The sequence below is a fragment of the Bison bison genome, unplaced genomic scaffold (assembly GCF_000754665.1).
Source record: "Bison bison bison isolate TAMUID 2011002044 unplaced genomic scaffold, Bison_UMD1.0 scf7180017864490, whole genome shotgun sequence".
NCBI lineage: Eukaryota > Metazoa > Chordata > Mammalia > Artiodactyla > Bovidae > Bison > Bison bison.
The window spans coordinates 405,168-423,073 of NW_011495049.1; the positions used below are offsets into that span (position 1 = coordinate 405,168).

The following is a 17,906-nucleotide window of genomic DNA, read 5'->3' on the forward strand; positions in this document are numbered from 1 at the left end:
GAGAGGGAAAAAAATAGGACAGCAAAAATGATAGTCAAGAAATGAAATGCCAAAGACAGAAAATGTCCTGTTTCTGTGAGGAAATGTTCATGTAAAGACACAGGCAAATCTTTCATTATACCTCCAGAGTAATAATTATCCATTAGGCAGCATGGTCTGACAATATGTCTATTTTTATATCTATATTTTTTCAATTATGAAGTGAATGAGTGAACTAAAGATTAGGTGAACATTAAATTTAAATTCGACTTTATTTTTAAACTTGTTACCTGTCATTTTAGGGCATAGCTCCAAATATTTGAGAAACCTATGAAACTTTAAAGGGAAAAAAATCCCCAATGTGAATTTTTTATCCTGAATATGTGCATTTAATATATTTAGCAGTCTAAGCATGTTCACCCTAAAATCAATAGAAAGAAACTGAAAAACAGCTAATTTCTAAAAATTTGGGGCTTATTCCAATATTATGCCTCTGAAGAAAAGGAAAGTTAAGGAAGAAATTAAAGTTTTCTTTAAAGATCATAAATCTACTGAGAAATGTCAAAACATCTCATAAAGATTAATTGTTTAAGCTTCACTGCATCTCAATAAGGTGGAAATCTTTTTTTTGTTTAAATAACTGTAGTTTGTCACTTTATAGACAAAGATAGTTGGAAATTTTACAGTAATTTACAGTACCAAATTTTTAAAAAATGTAATCCAAATAATTGTATATGAATCAAAAATAATGCATATAAACCAATAATACCTATTTAGCAAGAATAAAATAAAACAAAATAAACTCATCAAACATGTTAGAAGGAATGTCTATTATGAAAGAGAAAGGGAGGTAGAGTGTAAGGACAAAAGACAGAAAAAAAGAAATTTTGTAAAAGCTTTTCATTAGTAAGCTACCTTAAGTAAGTAAACCTAATATTTTTGAGTGTCACCATGAAGCTTTTAAAGTTGAATTAGCTGTTGACTAAAACAGATTTCTAGTTGTCCTAGACTGATACAGCCTCTAAAATCTCATGGTTAAAAATACAGGGAAAGATTAATATGTTTGAATAAGCTGACTCTTTTTTTTTTGTTTGATTAAGGATATTAGATGGCTCTGATTCAAAAATATATAAAGTACACATCATGGAAAAAAACTCCTCAACCTCCTGTATTCACATCCTTTTCTCAAAGACAAATAAGAAGACAGCGAGAGTTCACTTTCTACCTAAATAAATACATAGAGTTTACCAATTGCCAAAGACTATGGATTCTATTGGACCAATTTAAATTGAAAATAAAATTACTATACAATCCAGAAACCTCTCTGGGTTTATTTCCAAAAGAACTGAAATCAGGATCTCAAAGATATACATGCATTCATATGCTTATTTCAGCTTATTCATAATAGCTGAAATGTGAAAACAACCCAAATACCCATCAACAGATGAATGGATAAAGATAATGTGCTAAATACATACAATGGAGTATTTTTCAGCCTTATAAAAGAAGAAAATCCTGCCATTTGCAGCATGAGCCTGGAGGACATTAAATTAAGTGAAATATCAATATCAGTTCAGTCACTCAGTCGTGTTCTACTCTTTGAGACCCCATGGACTGCAGCATGCCAGGCTTCCCTGTCCATCACCAATTCCTTAAGTGAAATAAGCAAGTCACAAAATAAAAAATAGTGAATGATTCCACTAATATGAGATATTAAAAAGAGCCAAACTCACAGAACCAAGAGATAAATGGTGTTTGTTTGTGGCTGAGAGGAGGGAAGTAGGGAGTTGTTATTCATTGGGTATAAAGCTTCAGTTATATAAGATGAACAAGATCTAGAGATCTGCTGTACAGCATTATGTGTGTAGTTAGCAATATGGTAAAATTTTTACAGGGTCGATCTTGTATTAAGTGTCCCTGCCACACACAAAAATTTGTTTTCAACAAATTTTAGTTGGAAAATTTAATTTCTGATCTCTGTAAGGAAAAGCAGGAGCTAAAACACTGCCAACTTCACCTTCATACATGGCCAAGTTTAGTAGGACTGCTGGGAAGCTTCTCCCCACCTATCAGGCCCCCTTCCTATAATTAAGACAAGTCAGTAATTAAGTCAGAGAAGGCAATGGCATCCCACTCCAGTACTCTTGCCTGGAAAATCCCATGGACAGAGAAGCCTGATAGACTGCAGTCCATGCGGTCCCTAAGAGTCAGACACGACTGAGTGACTTCACTTTCACTTTTCACTTTCATGCATTGGAGAAGGAAATGGCAACCTACTCCAGTATTCTTGCCTGGAAAATCCCAGGGATGGGGGAGCCAGGTGGGCTGCCGTCTATGGGGTCACACAGAGTCGGACACGACTGAAGCGACTTAGCAGCAGCAGCAGTTAAGTGGCTACAATATCTCACTTCATGCTTCCTAAAACGGATATAGTCTCTTCATGGATATCATTGTGCTCACATTGTTGTTCTTGAATCAGAAAGAATGGGATATGTTACTGTTCTCATGTCTCTGTCAAAAATAGAAAAATTAATGATAAACTGAAATGCCTGCCTATTTCAGTATAACTGGAAGGAAAAAAAAATTCTATATAGAAATGAAGATGCCATTCAACCAGCTTCAATCAAGCTACCAACCTGGTCCACGAATGCATTCAAGTTTGGGATCCCTGCTGTACGAAACTGAGGTACAGCAGATAACTATAGTAACTACTAAAAGAATTAAGATTTTCCATTTTTCATGAAGAAATAGAGCATCAAAGACTATTTATTGAAGGTTCCTAAACTAAAATACTATCAAATCTTAGTTTTTTTTCATAAATTGAATTAATTACCCAGCTGGTTATAAAACTTTAGGAAAGAAATAACAGCAACTTTTATAGGCTGCTGCCCCACACCCCCAATTCAGAAACTCTTCTGACAGTCTTATCACCATGGCAGAATAATATTTGGTATATTTAGTAATTTGTATAAAACTTCAATCAGGCCTAATAGTGTCTACTGTATTAATCAAACATTCTTTTTTGTTGTTATTGTTGAAAATTTTCATAGATTAATTGGGAACATTATGTAGATCAGGTTATTTCAAACTTTAGTTTGAATCAAAATCACCTGGAAGACTTATTAAAACACATTTTTCTCAACCACATTCCCCAAATTTGTGACTTAGTCAATCTGGGATGGTGGCTGAGAATTTTTATTTCTTTCAAGTTCTCAGGTGATGCCACTGGTCCATGGTCCATATATGAAGAAACATTGAAGCCATAGTGCAATTGGGAAGTAATATATAACATTTTTTAATCAAAGGCTGCTAATAGAATTTATGTCATGGTAAATATTTACAGCTTCAAATAACATTTTTATGTAAAAGCAAGTAGCTTGACCTCTGTATTAGCACTTCCTAATGGGTAAATCCTCTAAGTATATTAGCACTTCCTAATGGATAAAACCTTCCACTAACTTCAATACTTTTATTTGTGTAAGTGGCCTCTGGTTAGCATATAAAGTGGACTTCCATAGCAAGTATCTTTTTTTTTTTTTTGGTGTATCTTTAGGAAAAACATAGAGAAAAAAAAAGCAACATCTTAGTACTCTGCCAAAAGAAAGATATCTAGCTCAGAATTTTATAGTTTATTAATTTTGAAAACTGATCTATATTCAGGATTGTAAAAAGCTTAAAAGGGATTTTTTTTAAATGTTGAAAAGGTAAAATGTCTTACTGAAAATAAACCTTGAAAAATTATACAAACACATATTTGTCAAAGTTATGGTTTTTCTAGTAGTTATGTATGGATGTGAGAGTAGGACCATAAAGAAGGCTGAGCACCGAAGAATTGATGCTTTTGAACTGTGGTGTTGGAGAAGACTCTTGAGAGTCCCTTGGACTACAAGGAGATCCAACCAGTCCGTCCTAAAGGAAATCAGTCCTGAATATTCATTGGGAGGACTGATGCTGAAGCTGAAACTCCAATACTTTGGCCACCTGATGCAAATAACTGACTCATTTAAAAAGACCCTGATGCTGGGAAAGATTGAAGGCAGGAGGAGAAGGGGACGACAGAAGATGAGATGGTTGGATGGCGTCACGGACTCAATGGACATGAGTTTGAGCAAGTTCTGGGAGATGGTGAAGGACAGGGAAGCCTGGCATGCTGTAGTTCATGGGGTCACAAAGAATTAGACAGGACTGAGCAGCAACTGAACAACAAAATCCTCTAATATCCATTACTGTTCATATTCAAAATTACACATTTCATTCAAGTCATGATTCAAATATAATTCAAATATATTTTATATATTAGGTAAATTATACTCTTAAAAAATTAATGTATATAAAATACATTTGAAAATATTCATGTACATTAACTCATTCATAAGCTTAAACCTATTTTCTATGGGATAAAAATAAACATTTTTAACTATTTTGAATGCAGCATATAAGCTCATTCCACAACAAAATCCATATTAAAGATGCCACTGATTTTTACATATTTAAACACCTCTTATATATTTTACAAAAATTACAATTATCAATAATTCTAAGAAATAAAATTAGGAGCACTGACTTTATTGGACTATTTCATTAAAATACCTTATATTCATAAGTTAATGCTTACTGGGCTCCATGATTATCCTCCATATATACATTCTTATTAGTCACTCACATATGAAAATAAACAAAGACCACCCGACCAGAGGGTTTCCCTGGTGGCTCAGAGAGTAAAGCATCTGCCTGCAATGCAGGAGACCTGGGTTCGATCCCTGGGTCAGGAAGATCCCCTGGAGAAGGTAATGGCAACACTCCAGTACTCTTTCCTGGAAAATCCCATGGATGGAAAAGCCTGGTAGACTACAGTCCATGGGATCGCAAAGAGTCGGACACCACTGAGCGACTTCACTTCACTTCACTTCACCCGACCAGAACAGAGACTATTTAGAGCTTGTAATAGCAAGGAAGTCTAATCATCATCACTTGTATTAAACAGAGAAACAAAGACAGGGAGGGAAATGAGATAGTTTTGAAATGAAAAGAAAGGAGGGCTTCAGGTATTTTCAAACTGGAAGTTGTTGGCATGAAGCTGAAGGTAGGCTAACTGGAAGCCAAGCACCTTAATGTGAACAGTTCGGGAAGCCTGTTTGGCTTTTCTGGCTGGTCCTGAGTTGGAAGCAGGGGCAAAATATAGTGAAGTTGCAGCTATTGACTAAATCCTGACCATTCTGGGCTGATTGCTACAGAAGTTGTGGTTTGGCTCCCCAGGTCAGATACTACAGAGTGTGTGGGTCAGAAATCTGTGGGAATATATGATCGGGCCATTGTTCATTTGCATATTCAATTACTCATCCATATTACATTCAAACAAGATCCTACATGTTCATGTAAACCAGCCGTCAGTAACAGATTAACAGCATGAACTCAGAGCAACTAAAATTAACTCTACTGATATTCCATAATATAAATTCTAATTAAATAAGATAAAGAGATGTCCAAATAATTATTTTTAATCTAGCATCATATAGTCACTATTGTATACACATAATATTGAAATGAATAAAAAGTACTTGTTCACTCAACAAGTATTCATTGAACACTACAGTGTTTGGTTGTCAAATCCCAGGAAACCTAAAGCATTTCTGTAACATTTCCTTCACACTAACAGGTATCTAGATTTCCCTTGGGGTCCCCTAAAGTCTCTGAATTGGTGGCTGTTTCAACTGCCATATTCCAGACCTAAAGTTACCCCTAGTGGGGTAACTAATCACCCTGCCTCACATTTCCTCATTCAAACCACCATTACTTCCTTCTTCCTAATGAATCCCCTAGATCTTAGTGTCAGACTGCACCAGATTTCCCAACCAGTGGTGCCATCTGCAGACTGATCTCATTCCTTCAAGGTTTTGGCACCCTGCTCAAATACTTTCTTGTATTTTCTATTCCTATCATTTTTATTTGTGATTCCACAATCCAATGAAACAATAAAACCAAAGCTTAATTTTCTCATATCAAATGAAATTAAGTGATTCCCATAAGCAGCTAGAGGTGCAAACCAGGGTCATAAACCAATCGTTCTGCATATCAACAGCACCTGGGAACCTTTTTTTTTTTTAATTTCAGTATTCTGGTTCTACAGCCCAGACCAACTATGTACAATTTCAGGAATGGGGCCGAGTAACAGGTAATAAAGGAAGGAAGGCAGGCAGGCAAGAAGGAAAGAATACGTAAATGGATGGTAAATAAACAAGACAATTTCCTGAGGGATTGCAACAATAAGTTAGAGTTGAAAAAGCAGCTCTACTCTACACGTTTTCATTACCAATAGTTCTCTTGCCTCTAAAATCTTTTTCTTTTAATTTTAAGTGAAAAAAAGTTAATATCTCTGAAATCTCATTTCCCTCAAAGAGCCTGAAATCAACCACATAGAGACTTCTGATCTGTTGACTTTTCTCCCTTATATTCACATTTCCCTCCCTAATCAATTTAAATTCCAAATTTACCATGCTATTCACTCACTCACAGAAATGCTCAGATCACTCGTCCCACTCTTTGCCTGCTGTAATAGTGAACTGGTCTTACTCCATTTATCTGAACTATCCTTCTTGCTCAATGTAGGACTTTTTCCCTAACAGTTGACTGCTCTATCTCATTCATCACTAATGTCTCTTTCACTGGATTATTTCCATCATCAAAAAATTGTTATGATAATTCTGTGTCTAACAGGAAAAGCTCTTATTTTGCATTCCTTTTCAGTTAGCATCCCTTTAACTTCTCCTTTTCACAGCATACCTCTTTGAAATGCTGTCTCCACTATCTTTTCACTCTTTTTCAACCTACTCCAATCATCAAATCCATTCTTGTCAAGGTCAGTAATGACTTCTACATGAAAAAGTACAGGGCCAAATTTTAGTTCTTATATTATTCTACCTATTAGCTAGCATTTAATGTAGACAGTCACTTCTTTCTTGTAGAAATACTGTTATTTGATCTATAGCATTGATCAGTTTTTTAATTTCCTCCCACCTCACTCCTACTTCCTAGTTTAGTGTCCTCTTTCCTGAATGTTTGTTTTCTTCCCAAATTCTAAATAACAGAGTGCACAAGGGTCTGTCCTTGGATATCTTATTTTCCCTATGTACACTCAATCTCTAGGTGACTTTAGTCTGTCTCATCATTTATACGCCATCTTTATGCTGATGACTCACAATTTAATTTCTTCGGCCTTGGCTTTCCTCTGAACTTAAGACTCCTATATCCCATCTGCCTCCTTAATTCAGCCTTGAATAGGAGCCTCAAATTAAACATGTCCAAAAACAAACTCTTGATGTTTCTCCCCTACTTTTTTCTCAATATCCTCTACCTCAATAAATGACGATAACATTCTTCCAATTCTCAGAATAAAAATCTGGCATTTACTTTTGAGCTCTCTCTTTGTCTTATACCCCAATCCAAAAGCAAATCTTGCTCTTACGCCCTTCAGAATCCATCCCACCCTGCTCCAACCATCCACTGGGGCCATTACCTCTCACCTGGGCCACCTCATGAGCCTTCTAATTAGCTCCCCTGTTTGACTCCTACATTCTTCGTGTCATTTTTATCTCCACATATTAATCAGTGTGATTCTTATACAATACATGTCAAATTAACCATCACTTTCTCATGCTAAAGAGAAGTAAAAACCATTCTTTAGAAATTCAATTTAAAAGTTTTTCCTGGTTCGCAGATATCCTACCTCCTGTGATTTTATTTTACAATCACTTTTCTCCAGGCTTAATAAACATTTTCCATTATCTGCTGCTGCTGCTGCCAAGTCGCTTCAGTCGTGTCCAACTCTGTGTGACCCCATAGACAGCAGCTCACTAGGCTCCTCTGTCCCTGGGATTCTCCAGGCAAGAATACTGGAGTGGGTTGCCATTTCCTTCTCCAATACAAGAAAGTGAAAAGTGAAAGTGAAGTTGCTCAGTTGTGCCCGACTCTTAGCGACCCCATGGATTGCAGCCTACCAGGCTCTTCCATCCATGGGATTTTCCAGGCAAGAGTACTGGGGTGGGGTGCCATTGCCTCTCCTTCCATTATCTGCACATTTCTCCAAACAATACTATTTCGGGGATTTTACACATGCTCTACCTTCTGCCTGGAAGGCTCTTCTCCCAGATATCTCAGTGACATGTTTCCTCACTTAATTCATCTCTGCTGCAATATCATCTCCCCAGGGAGGTTTTATCTGAACACCATAACTAAAAGAACACTGTTCATGACTCTCTATTCTCTTCCTATAGTTTTAAAATTTTATTTTATATTTTTCTTATTCTTTTATCTATACACATACTACTTGTATTACTTGTCTTTCCTCATGAAAGTCTTAAGTTTAAAGAGCAAGGACTTTGTCTATGTTTTCACTATAGTATTTGGGGAGTCTAAACCATACCTGGCACATACTGAATGTTTGCTGCTGCTAAGTCGCTTCCAGAGACGGCAGCCCACCAGGCTCTCCCATCCCTGGGATTCTCCAGGCAAAAACACTGGAGTGGGTTGCCATGTCCTTCTCCAGTGCATGAAAGTGAAAAGTGAAAGCGAAGTTGCTCAGTTGTGTCCGCTAGAAATCTGCAAATTATTAACCAGTGGCTTTGGTAAGAGATAACTATGGAAAAAAGCTTGCCTCTATTTCTTATTTGAACTGGATAAATGGATAATGGGTGGGACAGAATGAACATTATTAGGAGAATTAAAGTAGAGGCAAGAACAAGCCAAGGTATTTTAGCCTAGCATAAGAGGTTCAGGCTAGAAAAGGTCTTCAGCATCAAACTAAAAAAAACCTAAGGTTTCAGAATAGGGAAATGATAGTATGAGAATGATTTTTAAGACTACTGATTTGATGGGATGAGTGAGCAAAGCTGGAAAGCGTCAGAACATTTAGAATGAGGTAATAAGGGTGAGCATCAAGGAGGAAGTACTGACTATAGTAACTAGAATGTCAGAGAACACTGGTAAAAACGGTAAAACTTCCTTTCACAAATGTAAGGACAGGAAGTTAGTATTAAATAAGAGATTTAAAATATTATAAACACAAGAGTAATCAAAATAATAATAGTAAAAAATAATAAGAACAAAATAATCTTCAACAGGTTTTTCAGATGTTTACTTGCATGATTCTTGAAACTCCACTAAGAGCTCAGGAGCAGTTTGTATTGCCTTCTTTTAATGGAGTTTGGGGAACAAAATTTTCTTTACTTCCATGAAGAAAAGCCTTTGAAGGATCAAAGCAATACCCAGAACTTTATTCAATTCCTCCTGAAGTTTTGCTTCACTTTGTTTTCTTTTAGTAAGCTGAGCACGGAGTTTTAACACCTCCGATTTGAGATTGCTATTTTCATCTTTCAATTTCACAACATGCTTGATTTTTTGCTTTAGATTCTGATGACCCAATAATTTAGCATATGAATCTCTTAGATTATTTAGTTGTTCCTGAGCCATACCATATTCATTCAACAAAGCCTGTTTCTCTGCTTCAAATGCATCCAGTTGTAGCTGAAAAGGCTTTGTTTTATTATATAATTCTTCATAGAGGAGACGCCACTTATTCATTTCCTCAGTTAATTCTGCTATTGAGTTTTCTTTTCCAGCTTTTCTTCCTCTTCCAGTTGTTTCTTGCAGTCTTTGCTTTGCTGCTTAAGTTGGTTCTGCAAATCAGTTTTTCTTTTAAGAGAAGAAATTGTAATTTCTTTAATTTCTGCTGCTTTAAGTGCTGATTTGGTCTGCAGATCTAGAAGCATCCTTGCATATTCTTGATTTGAGTTCTCAGTTGCCAATATCTGATCTCAGACATCCTCTGCACTTTGCTCAGCCTTGGCCGGTTTTCCTTGAATGATTCGCTCTGCACCTTAAGATCTTCCAGCTCACATGCTTTACAGCTTTCACACTGAGCAGTAACAATTTCCAGGTTCTGCACTGTACTGTTACGTTTTTCTTGCAAAAGCAGGGTGGCCTGAGTATAAGCAGCATTACTTTCCTCCAGCTCGGCTTCTTTCCCTTTCAGCTTTTCTTTGAGGCGTTTTAGTTCTGCAGCTCTAGATTCTGCTTCCTCTTCCAGTTGCTTAAGCAGGTTTTCCGCTTGTTCCTCCTTTTGCTGCAATTTATCCAGCTCATCCAAGGCCTGCTTTAATTCTCCCTCAAAGACACTTCTCTCTTTAATCATTTCTTCTTGAAAAGAACATAGCTTCTGCTGAAGACCAGAAGATAATTCCTTCTCTTGTTGCAGAAGTGAATCCATTTACAATATTTTTTGTTGTAGCTCTTCATGTTCTTCTTTTTCAAGAATAGACTTCTCTTTTAAGCTTTGTATCTCAGAATTTAGATTTTTGTCCCATTCTCTGTTCCTATTGATGAGGTCTTCTTTTTCTTCTTCAAGCACCTGGCATTTAGACTTCATGTCTTCTACTTGTTTAGACAATATATATTTTCCTCAAGAGCCTGCTTAAGGCTTAAAACTTAAGAAATAAGTTGTGCATCAGATCAAGTGGAAAAATACAAGCTAGATATTGCCCAGTTAGAAGAAAATCTGAAAGAGAAGAATCATGAAGTGAATGTTTAAATACACTTAAATGAAGTTTTGAGTAAACATTTACTGTAAGCCAGGCTTTTTTTTTTTTCTTGTCCTACCCTCCTGCAGAAAATAAGCAAATAGAAAATAAACTAACCAAAACAAAAGTCAGATAATTACATATGGTAATAAGTACCCTGAGGGAAATGCATACAATGATGTGTTTTAAGAAATTACATTCAGTTGGCCAGGGCAGGCATTTCTGGAGAAGTGCCATTTACCTTGATGCATATAGGCTAAGCAGAAGCCAACCACTGAGAAAGTCAGAAGTAAAACACTCTAGTAGAAGAAACTACATATATTAACATTCACGTGCTTAGTCACTCAGTTGTGTTCGACTCTGAAATCCTATGGACTGTTGCTCACCAGGTTCCTCTATGGGATTATCCAGGCAAGCGTATTAGAGTAGATTGCCATTTCCTCCACCAGTGAAAGTGGAGTTGCTCAGTTGTGTCCGACTCTTTGAGACCCCCATGGACTATAGCCTACCAGGCTCCTCCCTCCATGGGATTCTCCAGGCAGGAGTACTGGAGTGGGTTGCCATTTTCCTTCTCCAGGGGATCTTCCTAACCCAGGGATCATACCTGCGTCTCCTCTGGCTCCTGCATTGACAGTCAGATTCTTTATCACTGAGCTACCTGGGAAGCCACAAATATTAAGATCCTATATTAAAAGAAAAATCTAAATGCTCTGTAATTGACAGAGGGACTAAGACTACCACAGGGGAGGTATCGGAATGAACACAGGAGTAAATCAGTGAATCTAACAGCAGGGAAAGAGATGTCACTTGAGAGGGTTTGTGTAATTATCTGGGTCCATGGTAAGATTTAATTTTACCATGATGACTTTCTGCATTACCAATGCCCTACGACCTAAATATTACCCTGACTGTTTTCCCAACAAGAGTTACTTCTCCTGCACCACATGGGCTAAGCTATTTCACACTCATTCTAACCAGCACCACACACGTTGTAATTCTTCAAAAATACAAAATATATAGCTTGATTAGAGTATCTTGACATCTGTTTAAACAACATTATGAGAGTTTTTAAAAAATGATTATATCTGCTGCAAAGACAGAAAAATAAATTCTAGTTCCAGTTAACAGCTTACAGTTTTTATCAATACATTAGTGACTTCAAGTTTCTGCATCTCAGTTTTTTTTATCTGCATAATAATGGAGTTTGGCTAGATCACTCGTTGTCAAATTGTTTTCAGAGGAACTGACATAGAGGTCTCCTCAGGGAAGAGCTAACCAGAGCAAATGGACTTCTGGACATCAAACTCTAGTGTGAAAAAAGCATCCTTGAGTTAATTTTAGGAAATATTGGAGTCCCATGTAAGACTAAATTTTAAAATGTAAGTTTCTGTACACGTTGACAGATTTGTGATAAAATATAGTACAAAGTTTAATAGTAGAACATGCTGTGAATATAGTGTTCACTATGAAATTATTTCAAATTTTCTTTGTATTTGAATATTTTCTTAAAATGTTGTCAAAAACGGGTTTCACTATAAAAAATTTTCTTACAGAATCTTTTGGACTTTATTTTAAAGCTTAATTAGCACTTATATCCTATGAATCAATGAAATTGTAATCTAGCCTTTGGATTTAAGGAACAATTATTAACATGCTAGTAATACACCATGTTTATATTGTAGAGAAATGATTAAATCTACATAATCTTTCGGAAGACTGTATGCAGCTTTTTAAGTTAATTAATTGGAGGATAATTACAATATCATGGTGGTTTTTGCCATACATCAACATGAATCAGCCACACGTGTGTAGGTGTCCCCCCATCCTGAACCCCCTCCCACCTCCCTCCCCACTCCATCCCTCTGGGTTGTCCCAGAGCACAGGCTTTGAGTGCCCTGCTTCATGCATTGAACTGGCACTGTTCATCTATTTTACATATGGCAACATACATGTTTCAATGCTATTCTCTCAAATCATCCCACCCTAGCCTTCTCCCACAGAGTCCAAAAGTCTGTTCTTTACATTTATGTCTCTTTTGCTGCCTTGTATATAGAATTGTCATTACTGTCTTTCTAAATTTAGAAGACTGTATGCAGCTTGGAGGCAGAGGTACTCATTTCTTTCCATGCTTCTAGGTACTAGAACAGAGACAAGCTCATTAGAGGCTCATAAATATGCAGGTGTGAGGGAGATTTTTAACGAACTAATAAAGAGATGGCATAATAGCTCAGTACTTATTTTGCTAAATAATTCATTTTATTTTATTAAGTGATAAAGCCTTCAAAATTAATTTGTATATTTGAGTTTACATGGTTGCTTTTGTACAGGTGTAATATTCCTTTGTTTCCTTTCTTTGGCATATATTAAAAAATAATACAAAGCAAAGAGAATAAAAAAGTCTGAGTTCAGTAAAAAGTATTTACCAAAAAAGCCACCATTCCAGCAAGGGACAAAACTAACTGGCATCATAGCATCCCAAACACTGCAGTAATTAGCAAACCCCTCTCTCCCCCATGCCCAGTGAAGGGACAGCTTTTTTCCTTTCCTTTTTCAAAACAGTATAAGATTTCACTCGGCCTCACAATGGAGTAGGAAATGGAAACCCACTCCAGTTTTCTTGCATGAAGAACCCCATGAATAGAGGAGCCTGGTAGGCTACAGTCCAGTGGTTGCAAAGAGCTGGACATGACTGAGTGACTGAGCATGCACATAACCTTACAATGTCAATCCTTTGAAGATGGAATTGAGGTTGTCTACTTTTGAACCTTTATTGCAAACAACTGATTTCCTTGTGTTCACTCGGCACAGAGATTGGGCCATCAACTCCTTCATGGGTGTCTCTTAAGCACATTTTAGAGGAACCACTTACTGTCAAAGTTATCAAAACAAAACAAGCAATTAATGAAAACCTGATGTTCCAATAGTCATACAGGAGAAAACAAATAATAAAACATACAAAGGAGTGTCACGCCTGGCTCACAGGTTGTGACAATAAGCAGTCAGATATTTCAATTAACGTTGACTACATTTCATAATGATGGCAGCAGGAGGTTATGAACAGTTTCATTTGTGCTCTGCTGACATATTAGCAAGTAAGTACTTCTCCCCAAATGTAAATGTTTTCCACTAAGTGACTAAACATGCAGAGAATTTTACTTGTGATCAAATGGAATTTTTCTCCCAAACTTTAATAAATTTTAAATGGTATGTGTTCATTTTCCTTGTTAATTACAGTCATGTGCACACTGACGCTGATGAAAATCTAATTCACTCAAATTAGGACTGAGTGGTGTATTTCCAAATGTCTTCACTAATGAGAAGGTAGTCCACTGAGAGAGCAAATAAAGCAGAGTCTCAAACAACCAGCTGGGAAGGTTATGCCCTGATCACTATGGTTGAGAAGTCATTCCTTAGTGTGTTCCAATAAGAAAATAATGACAAACCGAATGCTTATTTTGTACCAGGAACTGTAATGAATGTTTCAACTGCTTAATCTCATATACTCCTGACCATTTATGGAAGGAGATAATTTGATCTTAATTTCAAAGATGACAAAACTGAGGACTGCTGAGGTAAATTGTTCAAGGTCATCCAGCTGGTAAGTAACAAAGCTGACTCAGCCCAGTTCTATTTGATTCTAAGGCATACACGCTTAACCACCAATTTGATGGCCCCTGTTCAATCATGCCTCACTGTAGCGCAGCACCCTGACTAGATTGTAGGAAACTAATTTTCACCCAGAGCTCTTTTGTTTGCATAACAGTTCTAGTCTGTGGATACAGAATATCAATGTGTCAACTCTTACAGGCATGTCCTTTCTGAATTCTCTTCTCAGCATAGTGAAAGTGAAAATTGAAATGTTAAAAAAAGAAAAAAAAATCAAATCAAAGTTACCACAACTTTACAGAGTATATTTTGACAAAGAATATATATGTTTTGAAAATTAAGTATAAAAATATGTAATGACCAGTAGAAATAAAAGATAGGAAATTAAGTAACCTTCCCTTTTAAATTTATTTTTCATTTGCCAATAAAAGTGAGGACATAACACTAATTAACCAATCAGTTAACATTCTTTATTTACAACCTTTAAAAGAATAAAGGGCTTTGCAATACTATGATCAGTACTATTACTTAACAAATATTTTCTATTTTTACATGTAAAATATGAATAGCTCATTAATATCCTGAGGTATTATTAACTTATATATATCAAGGAAACATTTTCCCAAAGTACTTTGTTCTCTCTTTTTTTCCTACAAATACATCAAAAAACACATGACTTTATTTAAATTTAAAAGAATGATTTCATTGTTTGAGTATGCCCAGTATCTATTTTTCCCTTCTGCTAAGTAGTACCTTGATTTTCTTCTGGTGGGTCCCCCTAACTCATGCTCAGACAATGTGATTAAAGGGGTCTGAGACTAGTCCAAGGACTGAGAGATTAGCATATGGCCAGTCAGAGCTACATATCATGATTTAAATGTGGCCAAATGACCTGATATAGGCCAAGCAACTCAAGCCTAGAATTTTTATTGTTGTTTTTTGAATTGGGAAATAGAATATCTTTCAAAGAGGGTTACTAAGCTGGGAAAATGTGAGCCTGAATATCCTGGTGGTCCTTCACCTACTTTATAGGACAGCTTGCCAGAGACTAAGGTCAACTTCTAGGACAGCAGATCCATGAAAAGGAACAGAAAGATTCTTGGAGACATTTTCCAACACCTGGAGCCAACTGTGCCAGAAGCTTGGATCTTTCCAGGCAGATATTCATTTCCTAGGCTTCTAAATTCCTTATGTTGTATAATTTGTGTGAGCTGGGTTTTTATGACTTATGCCCCAAAGAGTCTTGCTAGTATAGTTTGACCCAAAAGAAAGAAAAATATTCACCAAGATGCTACAACACACAAAATTGAGAGGGTTACTTATTTCAGACTAAAACTAGCCTTCCTATAGGATTTCTCTTCTCTATGATATAAGGCAATTAGGTAAAGTGTGGAAGTTTTATGAAACGGACTTTTAGGCTTAGTCCTCAGAATTGCTACATAAACCCAGTATAACACAGCTAAATATATTCACTTACTCTAGAGTTAGGGGTGATGCAGTCCATGGGGTCACAAAGAGTCGGACATGACTGAGTGACTGAACTGAACTGATTCTAGAGTTAACACCAAAAATTCTATAAATTCTTTTTGATTGCAAAAGTAAAGAATTATTAACTTAAAAGCTTTCTTACAAAACAAGGAGATAACTGTCAAGTAAGAGACAATACATAAAGGTAAAGTTGAATCAACAGACCTGGTTCTAAGCCCCTGTGACTTTTCCCTTTCTGCTTATCAATTTCCTCATCTATATGTAAAATGAAGATGATAAAATATTCTCTGTAGTAATAAAGCTCCTCAGTTTTACTGATAACACTACAGAGTATTTATCCGTGGTTAATTGGAAGACATGACCCACATAAATAGTGAAGCTTTATTGTCTGGATTTATTTAAAGCCTATTTCACAACAGAAGGCTGACTTTATTTCATAAACAAATCAGTTTTTACCATCTCAACAGAAACATGTTATGACATTTTTCAAGGCATTTTACTTGTATAAGTCATGCTTCCTTATTTTCCCAGACACTTGAAGCAGAATAAAAGGGAGAAAACTAAGCATGTCTATCTCCTATGTGTTGGCAACCATGCCATTTCTGAGGATCTAGAAAGAGATTCCCAGATCCCAACCCTGAAGTTGAATACTAGTATTTCTTCAATGGTCCCTACCATATTCTTATAGGGTATTAAATTGTCTTCCGTAAATGTTATTGGCTGTTCACCTCTATGCCCTGCCACACATGACCTTCTTCTGTTGTCCTGCTGATATTGTCACTTCACATGTGCTTTAGCAGAGTTTGAACTGGCCATGCCCATTATCCCCAAATGACTTTAGCTACAGTCTGGGAAACTAAATGCCAAAAGGCATCCCATTGACCATCACAGGATGCCTGTCTGAGCGTTTCAGGAAAAACTATGAAGAAAAACACTTGAGTTCACTGCCATACACAAATCCCCACCATTCTCATACCTCCTGCTGTGTGGCTGCCAGAACAAACTGCCATGCTCATACGTTGAAATTAATTAGCAAATGTAACCAAGGATGATTGTAATTAAGCACACAATTATGAACATTTCAACTTTAATCCCCAGAAAATTACTTCATGAACTATGTTATGAGCCTGGCTCAAAGAAAATAGGTATGACTACTTTTAAGTCATATTTGGAGCTTCCCAGGTGGTGCTAATGGTAAAGAATCCATCTGCCAATGGAGGAGATATGAGACCCAAGTTTGATCCTTGGGTGGGGAAGATCTCCTGCAGAAGGACACGGCAACCCACTCCAGTATTCTTGCCTGGAGAATATCATGGACAGAGGAGTTTGGTGGGCTACAGTCCATGCGGTCGCACAGAGTTGGACATGACTGAAGCGATTTAGCATGCATATAAGTTGCATTTAATAGTCATTTGCCAACAATCCAAGCAGCCAGCTTACATATGCAGAATTCTGATTATGTATATGTTTGCTTCTGCTGCTAAGTCACTTCAGTTGTGTCCGACTCTGTGCAACCCCATAGATGGCAGCCCACCAACTTATAGGTAAATTAAGAAAATTAGAAATAAAAATAAAATTAGAAGTGAAAGAGAAAACATTACAGCTGATGTTATAGAAATGCAAAGAATCATAAGAAACCATGAACAATACACCAAAAAATTGGATTATGTCAAAGAAATGAATAAATTCCTGAAAACATATAACCTACCAACAAAGAATCATGAAGAAGTAGAAAACCTGAACAAATCAAAATCAGTAAAGATATTGAATTGTTAATCAAAATGGCCATCAACAAAAAGTCTCCAAATAATAAATGCTGAAGAAGGCGTGGAGAAAAATGAACCCTCCTACATTGTTGGTTGGAATGTAAATTGATGCACACTCTGTGGAAAATGTTTTCAACTTTCCTTAGGAAAAAAACTAAAAATAGAGTTTGTATATGATACTGCAATCCCACTCCTGGGCATATATCTGGAGAAAACTCTTAATTTTAAAGATACACGCACCCTATTGTTCACAGCAGCACTGTTGACAACAACCAAGACATGGAAGCAACCCAAGTGTCCATCAACAGATGGATAAAGAAGATGTGATACATATACACAATGGAGTATCACTTATATGTGGAATCTAAAAAATGATACACTTAAACTTATCTACAAATTAGAAATAGACTAACGGACATAGAAAACACATTCATGGTTTCCAAAGGGAAAAGGGAGAGGGGGGTTAGATTAGAAGTTTGGGATTAAAATATACACC

At 36.5% G+C, this 17,906-nt stretch overlaps 1 pseudogene; it reads right to left on the reverse strand.

The window, feature by feature from the left end:
- Positions 1 to 9,142: 9,142 nt before the first annotated feature.
- LOC105005406 lies at positions 9,143 to 16,654 on the reverse strand (annotated as a pseudogene).
- Positions 16,655 to 17,906: the final 1,252 nt, after the last annotated feature.